Consider the following 21,763-nt stretch of genomic DNA (forward strand, 5'->3'; position numbering starts at 1 on the left):
TGGCAACCCAAATATATGCTATTTGTACCCACACATAAATTCAATAACTGCATATCAGAGACCACACATACATTTTATTTGATTATAGATTATATTTGTACTTCGCGTGGAGAGTGGTTATGTGTGCACTAATTAGAATCATGAATTAAATTAATGGATTTTTGCCAATAAAAATGTGTGGAATTTTTGTAGTGTAGGCTAAAAATCCATTTTTTGTTTTAAGCCAATTTGATAAACAATAAAGTTTGTTCCAAAATTGAGTGAAGCGAGATGAGCGTGCGGCCGATTAATATGAATGAATTCTACTACTGGAGGATATAAACAACCAGCATTTGGCACCAATACATTACCAGTTTTCTACTTCCATGTCTAGTTGCTAAAGGGAACAAACTCATTGCTGATAATAGAAATTGCTATGCCAATAGAAGAAACGTTGACCTGTTACTTTACATTAAATTTACTGAGTTTGTGGTAAAAGCTGTTATATTTAGTGAACACCAATCATCAAAGAAAGAGCATACAAATGTATACCAGTTGAACTATACCTGTGTTTTAGTGTATTTATTCATTATTTTTATCATTCTATTTGGCGAATGTCTTAGACTGCCAAGAATAGGTATTTTCCCCTATTCAGATTGAAACAAAACTAAATGAAAAATTCAAACGATTCGATGAATGGTTAATTTATATTCATTCTTTTAAATGAAATCCATCCGCCCAGCAACTCTTCTCGCAACACTGCTAGGTGAGTGGTCATGTGAAAATAAAAAGAGCAAAAAAGCTCGGCCGCATGCACTTTTTTGAGTTCCGTTGTTCGAAGTCTCGAAGCTCACAGAAGCAAAGCAACCGAATTTGTCTCGTGCTCGAAATCAGAAGTGAACCAGCTAGAGCTCACGTCGGGTTGTTCCGCGATAATCTGCTGCCGTCTCGTCGTCCGAATTTCTTCATCGTTTTTTTTTCTTGCGTGGGACTAGCAGTTAATTAATGGGAAGAAGAGACCCATAATTGTGACGGATCTGGAGATTTTTATGACTAGCAAACAGGAAGTGGTCCAGAAAAATTGGGAGTGCCGTGGAACAGAGTGAAGGATTTTGGTCTGGTGTGAGGTTTGGCCTTTTTTTCCGGAGTGTAGTGGAAGTGAGAGCAGGAAGAAATATAACGGGATTAGGCTGACAGAGAGCCGAAGAACCCCCGTGCCAGTGTCAGTGGTGGTCCATTTTCAGTGAGTGAAGGGAAGAAAAAATTGCCTAGCTTGAATTGGTTGCCGAAGGAAATGTGACTTATTGTGGTAAGTGTTTATTTTCTTTTGTTAAATCCAGATTATTGGTTCTAAAATTTTAGAAGTTAGAATGGAAGGGCGGAGTAATGAGAGAAAAAATCGATCAAAATGAAATATTGAGCAAAAATTGTCTTCGACTGTGCGATGGCTTCCCGTTTGTTTGTGTGGGTTTGTGATGCGGTTGCACAAATAGTCGCACGCACACCGATAACGGAGCAACTGTTCACTCAACGTGCTTTCGAGCAGTTGCAGTCTGAGATACCGCGAGTTGTAAAAATTTTGATGATTGTTGAGTAAAGCCAGTGCTGCTGATTAGTTTTCTTTAAAAATTATTGGAAAATTATTATTAACTCGCCGGTGGTTAATTTGGTGGGGCAAGTGGGTAAAGGAAATCGTAAATAGTTCATGTTCTTCAAGTCATACAAGTAGAATATAATATTGAAATTGATCATATTAAATATATATAATATATATAAATTTTATGCCATAACGAATCATTTATCCAATCTTTATATGCCTGCGAACAAAATCTTTAAAAAATACTTTTAGGATACAAAATATATGGAAAACCAAAAAATTTGTTTGAATTTTTCACTTGCCCCACAAAAAGGATTTTTCAATTTAAGAACACATTTTCTGTCCATATATTTCAAGCAAATGATAAATATCATTATTATACTAAATAGAGCATAACGTGGCATAACTGTGATCTGTTGTGATGCTTTTTGACACTAACTTCATGAAAGTCAAAGGGCACTAGAGACCCGAGCAAAGCTTGAGAGCAAATCGATAACTGATTTTGTGAAAGCGCCTAATTTTGATAACTCAGGTTGATATCCTTTTGATCAACATTTTTTTTCATGAATTAATTTGAATAGCGCAATCAACAGGACAACATGAAAGCTATTGATTGCAGTATTCAAATTAATTCATGAAAAAAATGTTACTTAGGTCCTTTTGATCAACCGAGATCAAAATATGTTTTCTAAATGCTCTCATTATGTTTTCAGACTTTGCTCGGGTTGCCCCGCCAAGGGCGCCAGGGAGCAAGGAGAAGGGAGAAATGATATAGTAAAGATACTTTGTAAAGTTCCTTACATATGTTGCCATATTTGGCAAATAATAAAGACTCGCTTAACTTTTCAAAAGGACCTAAGTAACATTTTTTTCATGAATTAATTTGAATAGCGCAATCAACAGAACAACATGAAAGCTATTGATTGCAGTATTTAAATTAATTCATGAAAAAAATGTTGCTTAGGTTCTTTTGAAAAGTTAAGCGAGAAGAAATGTCACAAAATTTCAAAACTTTTCTGGGGTATACCGCCAATATTGCTTGTTGTTTGAAACATCTTCGATCCACTAAACTTTATCTTACTTTCTGTTGAGATTGAAAATGTTTACGGGAATGTAAAATATTGCACATTTTTTCCTTAGTATGAAAGTGGCGCCTAAATAAAATTCCGCCAAGGACGCCGGGAATCCCGCTACTGTTTGGACATTATTCTACAACGATCATTCGGTAATCGGAGCACGGCTTCAAACCAACTAGCGATTAGCGAATATCGGGTTTTGACCCAATTAAAAACGCTCATAAGAAACCCTAATTAGCTAATGTCTACTGTAAAAGATAAAGTATCAGCATCGAGGTCAACTACAGAAGCGGTTTTCATCATCGTGGGGTCGACTAAAACCCAACTGTTAAAAAAAAGAACTGGGTGTATTGTCCGTCGCGGTTATTAAAACAAACAGCGGACAAAAAGTCGATTCAAGTACGAGACACTGAAGACGGCTTCACAGTTGAGGTCGAAATACGTATCTGTAAAGATAACAAAACGTAGTGGAATTAAATGGACAGTACTAAACTCGTCTTAGACAGTTGAAGACATTTCACTAAAAGAGCCTAAATATTTTTTATTGAATTAAAGAAATTCGATTCCGTTATGCTTTATATCACATGATGGGGGGCTTGAGGGCTTGACAATCCCTCCCCAGGCCATCTGCGAGTTGTGGCGCCTGCCTAGGATGTGGTGGGGTTTGACAGTGGGCCCTGTTAAACCTCTATAAAAAGCTGCATGTATCCGCAAGTAGGCTCCGCCAAAGCGACCGTGTGCCGCTCAAAGCGCACAAGCCCAAGTCCTGGTGTTAGGTGGGACGCTAAACAGCCCTGACACGACGGCCCTCCGACGAGACAGGAGGTTTGCGCAGGCCCAATAAGCCGCCTTTAAAAACAACTATTACGAACGACATAGAAGATAATACGACTCGATACAATCGGCAACGACCTAGGCGACGAATAAAGGATCACGATTGGAAGCTTGGAACATGGAACTGCAAGTCGCTAGGGCTTCGCAGGTTGCGATAGGATAATCTACGACGAATTACATCCCGCAACTTCGATGTCGTAGCGCTGCAGGAAATCTGCTGGACAGGACAGAAAGTGTGGAAAAGCGGGCATCGAGCGGCTACCTTCTACCAAAGCTGTGGCACCACCAACGAGCTGGGAACCGGCTTCATAGTGCTGGGAAAGATGCGCCAACGCGTGATTGGGTGGCAGCCAATCAACGCAAGGATGTGCAAGCTGAGGATAAAAGGCCGTTTCTTCAACTATAGCATCATCAACGTGCACTGCCCACACGAAGGGAGATCCGACGACGAGAAAGAAGCGTTCTATGCGCAGCTGGAGCAGACATACGATGGATGCCCACTGCGGGACGTCAAAATCGTCATCGGTGACATGAACGCTCAGGTAGGAAGGGAGGAAATGTATAGACCGGTCATCGGACCGGATAGTCTGCATACCGTATCGAACGACAACGGCCAACGATGCATAAACTTTGCAGCCTCCCGCGGAATGGTAGTCCGAAGCACTTTCTTCCCCCGTAAGAATATCCACAAGGCCACATGGAAATCACCTAATCAAGTAACGGAAAACCAAATCGACCACGTTCTAATCGACGGTAAATTCTTCTCCGACATCACGAACGTACGCACTTACAACAGTGCGAATATTGAATCCGACCACTACCTCGTCGCAGTATGTCTGCGCTCAAAACTCTCGACGGTGATCAACACGCGTCGGAGTCGTCCGCCGCGGCTTAACATTGGGCGGCTACAAGACGGTAGACTAGCCCAAGACTACGCGCAGCAGCTGGAAGTGGCACTCCCAACGGAAGAGCAGCTAGGCGCAGCATCTCTTGAAGATGGCTGGAGAGATATTCGATCCGCCATTGAAGCACCGCAACCGCTGCACTAGGCACGGTGGCTCCGGATCAGAGAAACGACTGGTATGACGGCGAATGTGAGCAGTTAGTTGAGGAGAAGAATGCAGCATGGGCGAGATTGCTGCAACACCGCACGAGGGCGAACGAGGCACGATACAAACGGGCGCGGAACAGACAAAACTCGATTTTCCGGAGGAAAAGCGCCAGCAGGAAGATCGAGACCGTGAAGAGACGGAGGAACTGTACCGCGCTAATAACGCACGAAAGTTCTATGAGAAGTTGAACCGTTCACGTAAGGGCCACGTGCCACAGCCCGATATGTGTAAGGACATAAACGGGAACCTTCTTACGAACGAGCGTGAGGTGATCCAAAGGTGGCGGCAGCACTACGAAGAGCACCTGAATGGCGATATGGCAGACAACGGTGGCGGTATGGTAATGAACCTAGGAGCACGCGCGCAGAACATGCGACTTCCGGCTCCGAATCTCCAGGAAATCCAGGAGGAGATCGGCCAGCTGAAAACAACAAAGCCCCTGGAGTTGACCAACTACCAGGAGAGCTGTTTAAACACGGTGGTGAAGCACTGGCTAGAGCGCTGCATTGGGTGATTACCAAGGTTTGGGAGGATGAGGTTCTGCCGCAGGAGTGGATGGAAGGTGTCGTGTGTCCCATCTACAAAAAGGGCGATAAGCTGGATTGTAGCAACTACCGCGCAATCACATTGCTGAACGCCGCCTACAAGGTACTCCCCCAAATTTTATGCCGTCGACTAGCACCAATTGCAAGAGAGTTTGTGGGGCAGTACCAGGCAAGATTTACGGGTGAACGCTCTACCACAGACCAGGTGTTCGCCATACGTCAGGTATTGCAGAAATGCCGCGAATACAACGTGCCCACACATCATCTATTTATCGACTTCAAAGCCGCATATGATACAATCGATCGGGACCAGCTATGGCAGCTAATGCACGAAAACGGATTTCCGGATAAACTGATACGGTTGATCAAGGCGGCGATGGATCGGGTGATGTGCGTAGTTCGAGTTTCAGGGGCATTCTCGAGTCCCTTCGAAACCCGTAGAGGGTTACGGCAAGGTGATGGTCTTTCGTGTCTGCTATTCAACATCGCTTTGGAGGGAGTAATACGAAGGACAGGGATTGACACGAGTGGTACGATTTTCACGAAGTCCGTCCAGTTATTTGGTTTCGCCGACGACATTGATATCATGGCACGTAACTTTGAGAGAATGGAGGAAGCCTACATCAGACTGAAAAGCGAAGCTAAACGGATTGGACTAGTCATCAACACGTCGAAGACGAAGTACATGATAGGAAGAGGCTCAAGAGAGTTCAATGTGAGCCACCCACCACGAGTTTCTATCGGTGGTGACGAAATCGAGGTGGTTGAAGAATTCGTGTACTTGGGCTCACTGGTGACCGCCGATAATGATACCAGCAGAGAAATTCGGAGACGCATAGTGGCTGGAAATCGTACGTACTTTGGACTCCGCAAGACGCTTCGATCGAATAGAGTTCGCCGCCAAACTGACTATCTACAAAACGCTTATAAGACCGGTAGTTCTCTACGGACACGAGACCTGGACGATGCTCGTGGAGGACCAACGCGCACTGGGAGTTTTCGAAAGGAAAGTGTTGCGTACCATCTATGGTGGGTTGCAGATGGCGGACGGTACGTGGAGGAGGCGAATGAACCACGAGTTGCATCAGCTGTTGGGAGAACCATCCATCGTTCACACCGCGAAAATCGGAAGACTGCGGTGGGCCGGGCACGTAGCCAGAATGTCGGACAGTAATCCGGTGAAAATGGTTCTCGACAATGATCCGACGGGAACAAGAAGGCGAGGTGCACAGCGGGCAAGGTGGATCGATCAGGTGGAGGACGACTTGCGGACCCTCCGCAGACTACGTGGTTGGCGAAGTGCAGCCATGAACCGAGCTGAATGGAGAAGTCTTTTATGTGCAGCACAGGCCACTCCGGCCTTGGAATTTTGGCCATAACTTCGAAACCCATAGACTGATCTGTCCAATTTTCAATAGGAAACAATGGGACAATGCGTCGAATGAAACTTGTTGCGAGCAAACCAGCTAAGAGTAAGTGCCTAAGAAGTGAGTGAGAATTTTTCTCCCTGTCCATGGATAAGGGGCTTGACGTTGATATTTCAAGTGTCTTAAAAAGATTTTTATTTTATTTTTATTTTTGTTGTTTAAAAGAGTGCTTTTTTCAAACAAAGGTTAAGTTCAACACTAAATTAAAAAATTAATATATTTTTCCATTTTTTATATCTCCTTCACAAGAATATCGTTATTTTAATGGTAATGGTTTGAAAATAAGCTCCGTAGAGAAACTTTTATCACATCTTACTTAAATAAGGTCAACAGTTATACCAAACACTTAAGGTACCATGCCTCCAAGTTAACTAATGGTTAGTGTCGCACGATCTAACAACAACTGCCTATTGGTAAATTTGGAGGTGCCGGCAGGGCTCAGTAGGGGTCTAACTAACATAACTCTAATACTAACAAGACCCTGAAACAAACGCTTATCCAAATAGCATACATCTATTTAAACTTGTAGTAGTAGCTAACAATGATTCATTTTGTACCCGTATACTGCCGTCATACGTATATTTGTCCCATGTTTGCTGGGATTCCCTATATACATGGGACAGTTATGCGTATAACGGCAGTATAGCTGAAGTAGAATTTTAGTAGTGAAAAGTAGAATTTGTAGATTTACTAATTTGGCATTGGAGATAGTGAATGTATCTATTATATCTTCTCGATAATCTTTTTATTTTAGTCTCTCTAGCTGCATGGATCAACGCAAAAAAACTGTTTCTCTCTTCCTTCTATTAGGTTAGTTAGAAAAATTAGCGGACATATAGGGGACATGACTTAGTGTTTCTCGTATTAAGACAAATTCGCTGACCTTTACCTTATAATAAAATAAATGACCGATAGTAAAATAAATGACTGAAATTTAATGATATCAAATAAATAATAAAAAACGAAAATAAATACATGATCATCGGTGGACAGAAAGACAAGAGACAGAGTTCTGTTTAGAATAGTTAATTGAGACCATTGCACTCACAAGATAGAGAATAACTAGTACCACTATTATTGCTACAAGACTAATAACTTGACCACTTACGGAAATGAGGATAGACCATATGATGCGTTCATCCACTATTATATTGAATATTGTATACCCTGAATTTGAATAACTGAATTCTAGACCTCATTATTTTAATAAATAATAAAGGTTTGAATATTAGAACCAAAAAAATTGAATATTGACCAAAAAAAAGCAATTACGGAACAACTGGACAGAAATTTTGTATAATGATCACTATTAGACTACTGAAACTTTAACATATGACATTACTGTGACTGATAGGATACAATTAACTCGACGACGTATTGACAAACATCCGATACTCAACCGTGTTAAAATAAGGGAAGCTCTTCAATGTGTCCATTTATTACAATAGTACTTAAATTAATCTATTTTGAAACTACCCTACCAGAATGATATCATTACATCTTTATTCGAAATTGTTACTTGGAAATGGCAACAGTACCACCCGTTGTCAACATAGACTACTATTAGGTATTGAATGTCGGCTCCAAGTAACTAATAATTAAATTTACATGTTAACTACTTATTTAGAAAACATCTATGTACATGTTGAGCTTCCATTATTTGTTCGGTTTATAATTGACAGACTGTAGATAGAAAGAATAATGTATCGGTCTGATCACAATACAAACCCAGGCCGCAGTGACCTAGTGAGCAACATAGCTTGAGTCGTCTGCTAGTATTGTGTATCACATGGAGAGCCCAGCCGAGATACCAGTCTATTAAGACTACAACTGGTCAATTCTCGAAAAAAAAAAGAAGTGGGTGAGAATTTTTCTAGTAAAAAGTATATTTTGGCCATAACTCCGAAGACCATAGTCCGATTGAGCCAATTTTCAATACCAAACAATGGGACAGTATTCCGCGTTGAATGCAACATATTGAGGGAGATGAGGGAGATAGTTTGCGCGCACACAGACATCACTTCAATTCGTCGAGCTGAGTCGATCGGTATATAGCACTATGGGTCTCCGGGCCTCCTATAAAAAGTTCGTTTTTGGAGCGAACATGAGGCCTTTACGTATACTTTGTTTGTATACGAGAAAGGCAAAAAAAGCAAGGAAATTACATTTTTAACAACACTACAATTTTCATTTCAGACCTCAACCTCATCATCTTTTTCTTATTGGCATTACATCCCCCCTGGGATATTGCCGCCTCCTTGTTCATTCAGCACATCCTCAGTTATTAACTGCGAGGTTTCTATTTAAGCCAAGTTACCATTTTCTTATTATTATTATTTGTTCAGACTAAGGCCGAAGTCGCCTGTGCGGTATATAAAAGTCTTCTCCATTCGGCTTGGTCCATGGCTACACTGCCGTGAATCGCAAGTAAATCCAATCTGTATATGGCATGCATATACAGATGGGTCTGAATTGCGATTCACGGCAGTACACGTCGCCAACCACGCAGTCTACACGGAGGGTCCGGAAGTCATCTTCCACCTGATCGATCCACCTTGCCCGCTGTGCACCTCGCCTTCTTGTGCCCGTCGGATCGTTTTTGAGAACCATTTTCACTAGGTTACTGTCCTACATTCTGGCTATGTGACCGGCCCACCGCAGTCGTCCGATTTTCGCGGTGTGAACGATGGATGGTTCTCCCAGCTACTCACGCAACTCATGGTTCATTCGCCTCCTCCACGTACCGTCCGCCATCTGCACCCCACCATATATGGTACGCAGCACTTTTCACTTTCCAAAAACTTCAAGTGCGCGTTGGTCCTCCACGAGCATCGTCCAGGTATCGTGTCCGTAGAGGACTGCCGGTCTAATGAGCGTTTTGTAGATTGTCAGTTTGGTACGGCGGCGAATTCTATTCGATCGGAGCGTCTTGCGGAGTCCAAAGTACGTACGATTTCCAGCCACTATGCGTCTCCGAATTTCTCTGCTGGTATCATTTTCGGCAGTCACCAGTGAGCCCAAGTACACGAATTCTTCTACCACCTCGATTTCGTCACCACCGATAGAAACTTGTGGTGGGTGGCTTACATTGACCTCTCTTGAACCTCTTCCTAAAGCCTGTCCACGTTAAATTTCGGACAGTTAGATAATGTTAAATTGATTTATCGCCATTCCATCAAATTTAACAAGAGCTAAGACATGCTGGAAGCAGCAGTAAAGCGAAGAGATTGAGCTGTCATGTAAATAGATCGTGGTTGGTAAAAAAGTTTAAATATCGCGTTTGGAGATGGATGTCCGAAATTTAACGTGGACAGGCTTTATCATGTACTTCGTCTTCAACGTGTTGATGACTAGTCCAATCCGTTTAGCTTCGCTTTTCAGTCTGATGTAGGCTTCCTCCTTCCTTCCTTCCTTCCTATCAAAGTTACGTGCCATGATATCAATGTCGTCGGTGAAACCAAATAACTGGACGGACTTCGTGAAAATCGTACCACTCGTGTCAATCCCTGCCCTTCGTATTACTCCCTCCAAAGCGATGTTGAAAAGCAGACACGAAAGACCATCACTTTGCCGATATCCTCTACGCGTTTCGAAGGGACTCGGGAATGCCCCTGAAACTCGAACTACGCATATCACCCGATCCATCGTAGCCTTGATCAACCATATCAGTTTATCCGGAAAGCGAACCAAGTGATGTTGAGCTAATTGTACCCCCGCTGCCTCTCCTCATTATTGCCATTTGTTCTTCGCATTGACATCAATGACGCACATTTGAAGTATACTAGTGGAAGCTCGGATCAAACTAACAATTACGATTTTCAACGCTGTAACTTTGGTGAGCTGAACAAAGCTGTTTCTGTAATTGATTGGGCAGCGATGTTTTGCAGGCCTGGTAGCGGGTCACTTTTTAGTGACTTGGTCACTTTTTTCGGGCAAGTCACTAAAAAGTGTTTGTTTTTTGTTGTCCTTATTTAGGAGACTTTCAGCCCGAGGCTGGCTCATCTCCTCACTAAAAAGTCTCTTTTTTCGACCTCAAGTCACTAAAGTCACTTTTTCTAGCAAAAAATCACTATTTTATTGACTAAGATTATTTTAAATAAAGCTTTATGTATCCGTCGGATGATACTTTGATCATGGCGGAAATGAAATTACGGATCTTGGAAAAATGATCGCTCAGAAACTTCGCCAGACATTTAAATCGCTGCTTTTATTGGCATTTCACCAGTAGCTAACTGAAGTTGTTTTATGTCACAATTCATAGATTGGCATTCAGTCATGCAAGCAGGAGACCTGCCGATTCCAATTTTGTTTCAAAGCTTAAACTTTATACAGTAGGGGAAGGTGGGAAGACTTGATTCCTTGGGAGACTTGATCCCTTGGGAGACTTAATTCTCCGCTATTTTACCGAGAGCTATATTGCCGTGAATTGCATATCTCTCCCATCTTTGCTGATTTCCTATTCATATGGGACAAACATGCGATTCACGGTAGTATAATAGTATTGTTATAGCGTATTTTTATTACAGATCCTCTAGACAAATGATCGTTATGTGGCGAGCTATTTTTTTGATTGACAACTTTTTTACTCGATTATTCACTGTGTTAGGAGGGCCTAAAGATGTTTTTAAGTAGCCAACCAAAATTTGAACAACTTCTCCTAATAATGACAAAATGCTATCTTTTGACGTAAACTACGTCTAAGGGGAAGACTCTGATACAGGGTGTAAAACGGAAATTTCTAAATTCGAGACCGTCACGAAATTAGGATAGATTTCAAACGCTAATAACTCCTTTATCTTTAAATGGATTTTCGAGATTTTATTATCAATCGAATCGGCAACTCTCCGGCAATTTTTTGACCCTATTGGAACTTTTGATTATCAACGTAAAATCATTAAAAAATCCAAATCTTTTCCAAGCCAGTAAAATTTTACAGTTTCGTTACGAACACCGTCTGCGGTTGGTTCTTGCGCTCTACTTTTGTGCGGTGATCAGTGGTGGAAATACTCGCTTCACGAGTAAGAAAAGAGTGTAATTGGGCCTACCAAAAATGCCACACTCGCCCGAACCTACTGCCTGAATTTTTCTGACGCTTGCTTTGTTCGCGAGTACGGGCAGAGCAAAAACAAAAAGCCCGGCTGTATTTTGTTCGAGAGTAAAAACACGGTTGCGAGTTTTTGTGATTACTTCGAATACAATGAATAGATTCGACTCGACATAAACACAATAACAATAAACAATTGTGTTCTTGCTCGAATATCAGTGAGAAATAAGTTCCGAGGTTGTTTAATGACTTTTCGCAAATTAACCCGAATGACTCGCGAAGCTTCACGAATATTTTTCGGGGTTCGTTTTTTTGTTTTCTCTGCGAGTGGTAGGTAGGCAAGAAAAAGGCAAAACAAATGTTCGCGAGTCTTTTGCATTGCCTACTTCTTGTTTTGTGAGTAAGATTCGCAGATTTCCACCACTGGCGGTGATTCGCACAAAAAGTGCAAAATAGAACCACGGCAATGACCGCGGTCGGAGCAAAAAAGTAGTGTTTATGAAAAATTGCTACAGATGCTGGACATGTTCATGTAAGCAAGAGGTGAATATTAAAATTGATTACCAACTTTAAATAAGGTTACACTCTAACTTTTTTGACGGAAATTGAGTGAAATTTCTTTGGCATAGTAAGAGAGAGCAATGCAATTTTGCTCAGTCACTGAGTAAATGAAAGTTAGCGTGTATCCTACTATTTAGGCAGCATGGATTGGTGAGCACGTAAAAGAATAACATATCAATAATGAGCATTTTTACTTTCTTTAACTTTGCTTACGAAAATCCGATCGGTTCGCGACAACAATCGTTATACAGATTTAGCAATATTCTATAATCTTCGGGTTGATTATATTCAGGGGGAGATCCTCCAGTGCCGGATACATAAGCCATTTAACAAAAAAAAACTTTAACTATCCGGATTATGTTTCCTTTTACACCATACTAGCAGAACGTACCCTGCGTTGCTTGGGTTTTTACGTTCAACGTTCGAAATGTTATTTATTGCATTGATTGCGAGCGACGCCGCACTCTAGATCATTTTTCGAGCATCAGGTTTTCTCCAAACTCGCCCTAATATTGTATTTGGCAATTTTCCCAACTTTTCCTTTAAAATTTACTAAGCTTCTGCATATAGAAACACAGCTGATCCCAATACGAATCGATTAGTGAGGAAATCCCGCAAATCGGTCATCCTCTTTGTGAGTTATATTGCCTCAAGTGAAGAATAGATAGAAGAAAGAAACACAAAAAATGACTATTGACCATTGATGATTCATACAAACTATATTTGATCATTTGAACACGTTTTTCGACGATGAATTTTGGTGAAAAATTTTACGATTCAGAAAACGTCTCCTAGTACCGGACACTATTGCATCATGTTCAAATGTGACTAAGTTCCTGTTACATGAGTAAAGACATCATTCAGAATAGTAATATTATTCACGTGCTTTAAGTTGTGAATATTAAAAACTGTTAGTGGAGCTTATTTGATTCTTCAGCATTTTTTACATCCTAATCCAAATTCCCACCCTTTTCAATGTCCTCTTCAATTTTTGTTTCTGCTAATTTCTGTGGCTTCTTAGCAAGAAGAAAAACAATTGAATTAAAGTAAGTGTAACAAAACAGGTGTGAAGAATTTTTATTCAACTTCAAATTTTGTACAAAATTTATCACATGAAGATCTGATATTCCTTGCCGTTAGAAGCCTGGGAGGTGTCCGGCGCTGGGAGATCTCCCCCTAAATAGTTAATGATCCGCCTCACGAAACGATCTCTCACATACGGGGCGATTTCTATAGTAATTTCCATACAAACTTAAAACTGCTCGTACTCAGTTATATTATAACCAATTCAGTTGGTACACTAAAACAGCAAATGTTATCGTTCAAGCAAGCGCAAAAGTCAACATTTCAATCACTCTAGGCTCTAACCAAAATAATTATCTTATGATCTGTTTTACGTAGTTTACGTCGGGCGGTCGTATCTTGTATATAACCCTTCTGATTTTTTCACAGCACGAAGCCGTAAATATGCTAAATGATAATTAATTGGATTTTGATTCGTTGCCACACTATGAGGAGACTTGTTCCTTGAGGCTTGAGAAGTATGGAAAAAAAAAAAAAAATCAAGAAAATATAAATTGTTCTCAAGCGGCTATTTTTTGTAGATGTGACAGGTGTAATGAAGGGTTCGCTCAAAAAAAAATTATTGAGTAGACATCATAGAGAGAGGAGGACCAACGCGCACTTGGAGTTTTCGAAAGGAAAGTGCTGCGTATCATCTATGGTGGGGTGCAGATGGCGGACGGTACGTGGAGGAGGCGAATGAACCACGAATTGCATCAGCTGTTGGGAGAACCATCCATCGTTCACACCGCTAAAATCGGACGACTGCGATGGGCCGGGCACGTAGCCAGAATGTCGGACAGTAACCCGGTGAAAATGGTTCTCGACAACGATCCGACGGGCTCAAGAAGGCGAGGTGCGCAGCGGGCAAGGTGGAAGATGACTTGCGGACCCTCCGTAGACTGCGTGGTTGGCGACGTGTAGCCATGGACCGAGCCGAATGGAGAAGACTCTTATATACCGCACAGGCCACTTCGGCCTTAGTCTGAATAAATAAATAATAATCATAGAGAGAGAATCAAGGCTCCCCAATTTTGAAGATTGCATGCGCTATTGAATTCCATAGCAAAAATCTTTCATGAATACGCACAGCTAGTTGGAAAATCTGCGTATTTTGGAGGATAATATTTAAAGTTCAGAGAGCATGATACTGCAGGTCGTACGTTCAATCCCAGGCTCGTTGTACCTGAATCTTCAGGTAGCTGGCCACTTGCCTGCACAAACTGATAGTCAGAATCTGGGAAACCGAACAGCTACCGGAGGAGTGGAAGGAAGGGGTTATTTGCCCCATATACAAGAAAGGCGACAAGCTGGAGTGTGAGAACTTTCGAGCGATCACCATCCTTAATGCCGCCTACAAAGTGATATCCCAGATCATCTTCCGTCGTCTGTCACCATTAGTGAACGAGTTCGTGGGAAGTTATCAAGCCGGCTTCGTTGACGGCCGCTCGACAACGGACCAGATCTTTGCTGTACGGCAAATCCTTCAAAAATGCCGTGAATACCAGGTCCCAACGCACCATCTGTTCGTTGATTTCAAGGCGGCATACGACAGTATAGACTGCGTAGAGCTATGGAAAATTATGGACGAGAACAGCTTTCCTGGGAAGCTTACCAGACTGATCAAAGCAACGGTGGATGGTGTGCAAGACTGTGTGAAGATTTCGGGCGAACACTCCTGTTCGTTCGAATCGCGCCGGGGACTAAGACAAGGTGATGGACTTTCGTGCCTGTTGTTCAACATTGCGCTATAGAAGGTGTCATGCGGAGAGCCGGGGTACGATTTTCAACAGATCCAGTCAATTTATTTGCTTCGCGGATGACATGGACATTGTCGGCAATGCTCGAGGAGGACTTGCAAGCACTCGGAGTATTCGAGAGACGGGTGCTTAGGACCATCTTTGGCGGTGTGCAAGAAGACGGTGTGTGGCGGCGAAGAATGAACCATGAGCTCGCCCAACTCTACGGCGAACCCAGTATCCAGAAGGTAGCTAAAGCCGGAAGAGTACGATGGGCAGGACATGTTGCAAGAATGCCGGACAGCAACCCTGCAAGATGGAATTTTCGAAAGAATTGATGGATTCACTTCCGAAGGATTTTTTAAAGATATTCCGGGAATAATTTCCGAAAGAATTCCTGAAGGAAGAACCAAAGGAATTTTTTGAGGAATTGAAGAAACAATTACTGAAGGAATTTCCTGTGGATTCCTTGAAAGATTTTTTGAAGGTATGGTTGAAGAAACGAATTTCGGATTTAATAAACTTCGTGTTCAATCCATATTTTGCCAGCTGATCTGCTTTTTCTTGGCTCTTGTAACTTGAATTAAATTCATGTAGTCAATAACTGTGGAAGTGCTTCATACCGCTTCATAAATTGGCTACTTAACCTGAATTATCTAAATTGTTCGGATCCTAGACGGATGCAAAGATCTGCTTGATATTTCAAGTAGTATTTTACTAGATAACGTACCATACCATTAACTTTATGTAGGGGAACAGGTGGTAAAATGAACACGTTAAGGACTTGCGTTGATTTCAATCATAAAACGAGAATAATTTGCTAGTTTTACCACTTGGTTCAGCAATTTAACTCATATTTTTTTTGCACTGATAACAAACATTGTTTTATATAGTTTTTCATCGAAAAAAAAAACATCAAAATTTCGTATGTACAAAAATAGTGCGGGTAAAATGAACACTGCCTGGTGGTAAAATGAATATCGCTTCTAAAACCCTTTTCAAACATTAAATTTTCTTTTTTTAACTCTAGCACTGTATATATAACCAGTTAAGATTATGAGAGCCTTTTGAAAAATCTGGCATAACTTTTAAAAGCTCTTAATTATCAATATAATAAAAAGAAGAAGAAAAGTTTTGAAATATCAGTTATTTCTAAATTAAATTTACATATTCAAAGTTTTATCTTGGTTAATTGATATGGTTTGTTTCTTGAACTTCTGCTTCACAATTGCAGAACTTTTATCATAAATTTGTGAAAGTTTGATACAAGTGTTCATTTTACCCCCATACGTGCCTTGTGATAAATAACTCTTCCTCTAACTATGCAAACAAATAATTTTACTATTTAGGGTAAAACGACCTATTATGGAGGGGTTAAGCACCGTGTCAAAACAAAATTGATTTCAAAAATTCTTTAAAAAATACCTGTTGGTCTTTTTCTACATTGCAGTAGTCGAATAGGTTGCTCGTTAACTATAGATTCGTAAATATTGCGTCATTTGTGCCAAACTTATGTTGTTTTGTTTTTATCACAATAAAAACAAACTACCGCAATAATAGGACGCAGTTGCCTATCGTTGCGACATTTTTTCAAGGTCAGTCCTATTGTTGCGGTATTGCATGCAATTTTTATAAAAATCGATACCACAACAATAGGAGAATAGGACCTTAGCACTACCGCAATAATAGGCTCAAAGGATTCAAATTTTAAATGAAAAATGTTGATTTTTCATAGTTTTGAACGGAATTTTGTCAAACAAAAGCTGTTTTAGTCGTTAATTCGATGAGTTTTAGCGTATCCACAATTGTGTTTTATGCTATTATATCCAGAATGGACTATTTTAACACTACCGCAACATCAGGACATACCACAACGATAGGACGTTTTACCTCTGCAACATCTTTGTGGAGGTTGTCCTATTTGCAGCTGTGGTTAGAACAGGTTTGAATTAATGTTATTATGAATTTATTAGGAATTAAAGCTTGCGGAAAAATGGTTAAAAAGTACATCAGACCCTATTTTTACGGCCTCGTTTGATATTTTGGATAGTAAAGCCTGTCCACGTTAAATTTCGGACACTGTGTCAATGTCCAATTGATTTGTAACCATTTTATCACCTTGGATAAGAATGAAAACACGCTGAACGAATCACATAAAGCGGAGAGATTGAGCTGTCATGTAAATTGATCTTCTCAGTGGTTTGTGAAAATTTAAAAAAATCGCATTGGATGATGGGTGTCCGAAATTTAACGAGGACAGGCTTTAATAGCTATTCCTTCGTACTCAAAAACAAAATATTTTAGCTCAGGTACCTTATTTTATTTCGAGGAAAACGTGTGCATGATTAACATACGCCTAAATAGTGTTATAATATAAATATTCATTTTACCACCTCTTCCCCTATGCCGCCACGTCGGCGGCAACTTAAACAGCAATTTCAAATTTACGAATTTTTATAGGTGCAAAACGACTTGGCGAGCGTGGGGCGTATTCGAGGATGGAGAGATGCGGCCTCGAACCGTGCATTGTGGCGTCAAATTGTTGATTCAGTGTTATCTGTTTAGATGTTAGATCTCGCAGAGAAAATCTACCTTTTTGAACTAAAAAATAAAATTATTGAAATATTTTTTAAACTCAAATATTTTATCTTTAAAATCAAAACTGAAATACATTTAATTCAAAAAATTTTATTTTTGTTTCTTCTGCAATCCAGTATAAATAATACAGTATATTATAAACTAGTTTGTGAAGTAAATATATGAAAAAATTACAAATATAATTATTGTAGTTTTATTTGCCACACGACACCTAATCAAAAATTAAAATAATTGATAATCACAAGAAATTTAATATAACATTCAAAATAAATTTTTGTTTACAATATTTTTGTTTTTTTGAATTTAGGAAAAATTTTGTTGAAAGCAAAAATTTTTCTTTTTGGTTTAAAAATATTTTTTGTACAAACAAAAAATATATTGTAAATTCAACAATTTTTATTTTGAGTGCTGTTTTGGAACATTGTAGAAACAACAATATTTTTCGTCTAATCAAATCTGTTTTTTTGTTGAATTCAACAAATAAAATTATTAGCCGGGGAACAATAATTATTTTTGTTGTTTTTATACATAATATCATTGAGTTTAAAAAACATTTCTCTGCGTGATGTTAAATAAATGAAAATGAAACGAACTATTTTGTAGGCGCAAAACACGCTAAAAACACTCACTCATATTTTTTAGTATTTTTTTAGTATATTTTGAGGATATATTTTTCCAAATTCCTGAAGAAGAAATTCCTCTTAATTCTTGGTGAAGGGCTTTCTTAAAATTCTAGCAAGAGGGATTGTCATGATCTTTTGGAGGGGCAATTCCCCAAAATTTCTTAATGAGCATTCCGGAAAACTTCCGTAGCAGAAATTCTTGTAGGATGGAATTCTCCGAGTTCTGAAGACTCTAAAGCAGAAATATATCACAATTCTTGTGTATCGAGCTCCTATAATTCCTAAAGAAGAATTCCTCCGACATATCTTGGTGGGAGATTTCCACAGAAATTTAAGAGAAAGGAATACTTGGTTTGAGGTGAGTAAGTAGGCTTAAATTTTTTTGTGGAATAATTTCCCATAATTCCGGATGGGGTAGATATGGAAAAACCAAGAAGATTGGAAAATCTATTTCCTAGAATTCATGGAGCAGGAGTTTTCTAGAATTCCTGAGGAAGAATTTGTACGTTATTCAATGAAAATTACAGTCTGATGGAGTTCCCAAAAATCCTTGGAGGAAGAGTTCTCCATAATATCTGAAGGTGTACAGAGTACATAATAAGAACTATTGGGAAGGGATTCCCTTTAATTCATAAGGCAGGAAAAACTCTGGGTTCTAGTAATATGAGCTTCCCAGAATCCCTCAAGAAGGAGTTTCGCAGGATTCCTGGGGGATGATTTGCACAGGGGCAATTCTTCAAACTTCTTTGAGAGTAATTCCTCAGAATTCCTGTAGAAAGAATCGATGATGGAAGAGTTTCCAGAAATGAATTTTCCAGAATTCCGAGAGAACAAATTTTTCAGAAAGTAGTTTCTCAGTTAATATAAGATGAGTTTGCACAATCCCATTTAATTCCACCACTTATTTGTACCTTGACAGATACGTATTTCGACCACAACAGTATGGTCGAAATATGTATCTGTCAAGGTACAAATAAGTGGTGGAATTAGATGGGATTGTACAAACACGTCTTATGACAAGTGAAGACATTCCACTAAAAAGCTCAAAATAATTTTCTTTAAAAAAATCAGTCCTAGCAGCACAATCCAGTCCGATTTGGTTGCAGCAACTCTTATGTGACTGAATTCGGTTGCTTATGGATCAAGTAACCTTTGTGCAACATGTGTGCTGCTCGGGAGATTTCTTTAAAAGGGAGAGGAGGGAACTTTTGTATTAAGTTCGATCAAACAACTAAGAGCTATGATTCTGCTCGGCATTGTGCCTTCCGTCGTTCAAATACAATGGCTCACAATCTTTTCGTTTCCTAAGCTCCTTTCGAGCAAATAAAATAATAAACACAAAGTACCGTTCCCCAATTTTCACGAATAATTTGAAAGGACTCGTCCCTACCGACGTAGAATAAAAATAGATATTCCTTCAACATTGATTGCATCCCAGCTTATATAAGAATTCCCTGAAGTATAGGTCTTGACCTCCTTCAGAGCTGCTAGCTTTTCTACATCGTTTATGTTTTGGATGAACGTTCAAAAATGTTTCCATTTCATTTCATCCAATAATTCACTGGAATTTAGGCCTTAAGGTCTGCACAGGTATTCTAACAGTTGTGATCTGTTTTTAAAAATTGACAATGTTCCTTGTAATCTATAGAACCAAATTGGATATGCCCTCAAAAAGTATATTATTCCAGATCCTCTGAGATTTTCCTTGGAGTATAATACGCCCTATTGACTGCTTTTTTCTCTAAAGATGGTTCATGCTCTGTGTGATCCATATAACTAAATTGCATAAGCCTTAAATATGAAGTCAAATGCTATTTGATTCAAATGATCACAAACAGCGAGGTCTTTCTTAGCCATGCGGTAAGATGCGTAGCTACAAAGCAAGACCAAGCTGAAGGTGGCTGGGTTCGATTTCCGGTCTGGTCTAGGAAACTTTCGGTTTGGAAGTTTTCTCAAGTTCCCTTGGCATGAAAGTATTATCGTGCCAGCCTTATATACGAATGCAAAAATGGCAACTTGGCTTAGAAACCTCGAAGTTAACAACTGTGGATGTGCTTGATGAGTACTAAGCTGCGAGTCGGTAATATCCCAGTGAGATATGGAATGATAATTAGAAGATCACTAACCGCATGTTCATTTCTGAAAGATGTAAATGGATCTTTCATTATGCGTATTGGCCTTTAGATCTGTACTCCAATTCTAGAAAATTTTGATTTAGAATGAAACAGGAGTTCAATTGACCTTTCCTTGTGTATCGTTTTTATTGCTTCAGTCGATTCTTTGACTTATTTAAGGTCAACTTTTCCCAAGAACTTACATTTTTTAACCTTTTACCTATTTTGAAAATTGAAACCAAAAGATGAAAAAGTGCTTCACGTATGAACCGGCCTGAATAATTGAACTAATGTTGGCTCCAGATTGGGCAAATGCTAGGTCAAACTTGAAAAACAGCATTTTTCCGATTTTTGTTTTATTTTTTAAAATAGTTAGCAGTTAGTTAGTTATATGGATTCTTTGGAAAAGTTGATCTTAAATAAATTAAAGATTAACCAATTAAAAATATTTGACCGGAAGGGTCAATTCATAAAGAATTTGATTTAAATGAAGATTATGATCCATATCTGAAAGGAGCTAATAGATTTTTTGTTACGTGTACACAGGATTTTGTTTTTACACGATTTTTTTTTCGCTCGTATTTTTGATCGTGTGACTTCAATTTGCCCCCAAACTCTTCGCAACATGTTTCAAAAAATCCAGAATAAATCAAAGAAAAATCACGTGATAATTAAAATACGTTAAACATTTAGGATGAGTGGAAAATTGAGAAAATGTAAATCGCGTAAAAACAAAATCCAGTGTATTAACTTTAAGCCCTGTACTCCAATTCTTGGACTTCTTGGATTTCTTGGAATGAAACAAAAGCCAATTTGATTCAAATGCTCACTAAGAGCATGTTTCATTTCCGAAAGGAACTAATTGATCTTTCGTAATGCGTATAGACGATAAGGCCTGTACTTCAGGGAATTCTTGGGTTATCTTGAATGAAATATATGTTGAAGTTATGACCTATTTGATTTATGAATCGTTATATGGTCAGCTGGAAACATTTACCATAACAAAAGACCAAAATATTTTAGTATCCGCGTGGAGGTGTGAAAGCCTAAACTGCAGGGAAATCTTGAAAGGCCTGAAGCATTTGACGATAACATATTCAACACAAAAGTTCAACTTGTGGACGTAGTCTTCTTCTTCTGCTTCGATGGCTCTACATTTCAACTGGAACTTGGCCTGCTTTTCAAATCAGTATTCTATTAGCATTTCCTCAATTATTAATTAAAAGCTTTTCTATGCCCACCATTGCATGAGTATGTATCTTGTGTGGCAAGTACAATGGATACACTATGCCCAGGGTGTCGAGAATGTTTCCAACCCGAAAACATCCTAGACCGGACCGATAATCGAACTCGCCATATCCGGATTGGCAATTCTACGCCTTTGCTCGCAAGGCTACTAGAGACCCGTAGTGGAGTGGACTTAGTATCATATTTAAAAGAATCCAGAGATCC

General features: G+C 39.6%; 1 protein-coding gene across 18 annotated transcripts in view; it reads left to right on the forward strand.

Moving 5' to 3' along the window:
- The first annotated feature begins 864 nt into the window (after window positions 1-864).
- Window positions 865-21,763, forward strand: part of LOC134227061 (casein kinase I) — a 263,425-nt gene continuing 242,526 nt past the window's right edge. For 14 of the 18 annotated variants that reach the window (XM_062708272.1, XM_062708276.1, XM_062708277.1 and 11 more), the window contains exon 1: window positions 865-1,288. The gene's annotated coding sequence lies outside the window, so the exon portion shown is untranslated. The remainder of the gene's footprint in view (window positions 1,289-21,763) is intronic. The other 4 variants (XM_062708282.1, XM_062708283.1, XM_062708289.1 and 1 more) reach the window with 1 other exon arrangement.

This window comes from Armigeres subalbatus, chromosome 3 (assembly GCF_024139115.2).
Source record: "Armigeres subalbatus isolate Guangzhou_Male chromosome 3, GZ_Asu_2, whole genome shotgun sequence".
NCBI classification, from domain to species: domain Eukaryota; kingdom Metazoa; phylum Arthropoda; class Insecta; order Diptera; family Culicidae; genus Armigeres; species Armigeres subalbatus.